Source organism: Limulus polyphemus, unplaced genomic scaffold (genome assembly GCF_000517525.1).
Source record: "Limulus polyphemus unplaced genomic scaffold, Limulus_polyphemus-2.1.2 Scaffold3169, whole genome shotgun sequence".
In the NCBI taxonomy this organism is placed as follows: Eukaryota; Metazoa; Arthropoda; class Merostomata; order Xiphosura; family Limulidae; genus Limulus; species Limulus polyphemus.
This window is the reverse complement of record NW_013668779.1, coordinates 113,930-117,919: the sequence shown is the minus strand read 5'-3', so window position 1 is coordinate 117,919 and position 3,990 is coordinate 113,930.

Below are 3,990 nucleotides of genomic sequence, written 5' to 3'. Positions count from 1 at the left end.
ATCACGGTTCAGGACATTTCACTTGGGACGAAGTGAACAACAAAACAAATGATGCTGCTGAAGACGTGTCACCTGAAAAAGCCAATGTTGAAGAAGAAATTCTACTCAGTTTTGAGAAGAGAAACAGTGAAGCTCTTGATGAAGTTACTACCACTGATGTGACTGTTATTGACGAAGCAGATGAGCCCCAAGTGAAGCAGAAGCCAACGAGACCGAGACTTAGCAAAATACAATTAATAGAAAAGTCTATTACTTTTAAACTTCACATATTTTGCATACAAACCAACTAAGAACACCAAAAATCTATGGTTTACCGAAAGCCAATAAACCTTATTCCCAGTTATGTCTTCTTTGAATGCTGATTAAACTACAGACTTGGTAAAAACTTCACTTATATTGCAATATTCACATCAGGTGTCCGAAAAGTAGAACCATAGACACTTCAACAAATCTTATAGAATATGTTCCACATGCTCTCTTTGTAATTCGATACAAGCTTGGATTAACGCGACCTTCTTATACTACGACAGTGCTATAATAGGTCACGTATCTGAAATTAAGCAAAATATGCAAATCGTGTATGATTCCAGGCTTTTCGGACACCCAGTAACGTCATTATGACTAGCTTTTATGACTTAAACTTCTTCACTCAAACCTTTTGTCATGAGACAATACAACTTATTGTAGATATTATTTCACAAGACCCCAGAAAAAGGAACACCTAACCAAACTGTTACAACTACTCTGGCAACTTTTTCTTACATCACATAGAGCAACAAGCTATAGTCACTTCCTTATATGAGTCTGCATTTTGGCTTAGATATGGAGATGACGTTTTATGCGGCTTTATATGTCAAGATTAATAAACAAAATTCCTTCAACACACACAGTCAGTGACATACAATTCACAGTTAAAATTGTAACTAACTACACGATAAGTTTTTTAAACGTTTACACGACTCCGCAAGGCTTCGCCACTAAAATTCATAGAAAAGCTCATACGGTAAAATCTGCATAAACTGGTTTGCTAATCATGTAGTTCACCAGAAGCTAGGCATTCTAAAATGCCTCTTTTAATTTAGCATACACTATATGCACCACAAAATACATTGATGAAAATGTTGCATATTTAACTCAATGTTTAACTAACATATGCCAATTTCTTATTACGGTAGTTACACAAACCTAAAAACACAGACAAAACACGTTTAATAAACAAACGCAAAAAGCACTCCACAAAACATGACTATCTTGTGACTTAAAGCATTGTCTTTTCAGGACAATTAAATTAAAAATTCAAACGATTTTAACCTTCTAAGTGAACTTTATAATGCGGCCAATTTTATGATATAAAATGGTAATTCTATGAGATTTTAACTAGCATGAGTGCTGTTAGAAAATTTCAACTTTTATTTACCATGTATGTAATGACTTTCACCACATTTCATCTGGGAGTATTATCAGCAAATGAAGAATTCAAAACAGAATAAAGAACTGTTGATCAGTGATATTGTAGTATGCAGGCATACTACATGTTTTCTACCCCTTTATCTAACTCTAACGTTCACCTAAAAATTGTCAACATTTTACAAACACACACACATTATCTATGTTTGGACGTACCTAATCACATGGTGCAACAAGCAGTTATAGTATGCAAGTATACTACGTGTTCCTGTTGTTACGTCTCCGTTTGCTAATTAACTTTCCGTAACTTCGTTCCGACGAAACTTTAGCGACACAAGTCCTTACTTAATAAAACTGGTTTATTCTTTCTGAATATAACTTTACGATACACTTGATTTCAACATTCGCGCTAAAACAAACGCTATAACGAACTTCAACAATACTCTCTGACTGCAGATCAATTACTCACTACCTACACACCTATTGTCACGTCACGCCGTGACCATCTTATATATACTAGTCCACCCCCAATCTAGCAAATGCTAGAGCACTCCCGAAGGAACAGGATAGTTCTAGAAACGTGGTGTGACACTAGTCACGTGACCTCGCTGACGCAACACTGCCCCTTCCTTAGTATTGTTCGGGACGAACAATAACCACATACAATAAACCAATAACAATAACTTAATTAAATGTACAGAATTACAAACACAAAATTACCATTCAACAAAGTCTCTTAATTTTACGGGACGTATCTTTTTCCGTACTAATTTTTTGTTGTATGTTGGTTAAGGTTATTATTTGAGAATATTGTTGAGGTTATGGCCTCACCTATGTTGAATGAGAATGACCAACACATGAGAAGCACTACTTAATATGGTTAAATCATATATTTCCCATTATGTAAGAAGATATTTAAACAGTCTACACAGGATCTTAAGAGTTGGTTGATAGGAACCATTTTGAGGGAAAAAGATAATCAATTCACAAATCGAATAGTAGGTGATTGTTCAGTGTATTATGCAAATAAGCACACTATTTTTATCTTTTAAATAGGTAAAAATCCTTTTAATTTTGTATCATAAATCATGTTTACTCTCTTTACTTTTTAGCTTTAACTTTCATAATTTATTCTGCAATCCTCTTATTATAAAATGTACCTACTAACACTGTGGAAATTAGTTAATTTGAGAATACCACAGAATCAATAGGAATGAGAAAGTGTTTCAGTTTTTTGCTGAACTGATTACACTTACTTGAGCTTTGGAGTTAAATAACTTTAAAGGAAAGCTTTTACTGAAGGTAAGGCTTACTTTCAAAGAAGAAATAGTGGACTACTAGCATAAGATTTTAGTAGTTAGCTATTTCAGAGCTTAGCAAATACATATGTATGTACAAGACTTTGAGATCTGGTAGATACAGGAGAAGTTTTCACTATTAAAACTGTTCAAATGTGTTAACAGTTCAGTGTTATTATTTTACAAGTTTTTTGTTTTTAATAATTTTGAAGGGGTAAGTTTAATTAAGGGAAAATGTTGGCCAGATAAACAATAGGACACAACTAGATCCAATCACACAGAAATCCATATGTTTTGCATCCAGTGACTTGACCAGTATGGGTTAGCAGGAATATCCATTTCAGTCTCTAGCTGCATGCAATAGTTGAATGGAAAGTAGGACTGGAAGCATTATCTTGGTGCATATTTACCTTGTTAGTCTCATTTCCATACAAAGCTGGTATATCTGTGGGAGCACATGGTCTAATACATTAGTCTGATAGTAAACATAATTCACCTTGAACTCTCCTGATCCTTAACCTGCCCCTGGTGAAATATCCAACAATATTTATGAATCCCTTCTAAAACATTTTGCAACATGCCATATACTGCTTTTGGAAGTATGTGTTACAGTTATCAAGAAAAATTACATTTCATCATATGTCATCATGTATTGCCATTTCTCCCCCAGCTAGATACCATTCATACAGTTTTCAACAATGTTTTTTAATTTTTGAAAAATGTGGAAATGGCTCATGCTGCTTTACCAGTAAGAGATCCTTCTTAATTATTTTCTGTTTGGTTACCTTTGACATGTGGATTGATCTTTGTGTTCATGGATTCCTCCTTTTTTACAAAGCACTGAACTTTGTTTACCACAGCAGGAGAACAACTTGTAGATTTGTGGTTAAATCAAATTGAGTCCAAACTTCTGGCTAATATTGAAAAACAACCTCATCATTTACCATTGTTAAAATATTCACTTGTGATACTAGGTGTTTTCAGCTTTTTTAAAATTAGGCCTTGGGTGCTACTCCAAAAAGAGCTTTTAACAACAAAAAAAAAGTGTAACTCAAGCCCACGATGTTTCGAGAGCAACTGTCTCAAATTAATGGATCAGTTCCATGAGTAACTTACAGGTTCCCTTGTTTAACTTTCTATATTAAGAACACATCCTCAATATGTACAGAAAATCTGATATATATATATATATATACAGTGTGGTCACAAGTAAATAGACACTTTCCTTTTCAAGTAAAAATGTAAATTTTTTCTGTCATATTCACATGAATTGATATATTTATAA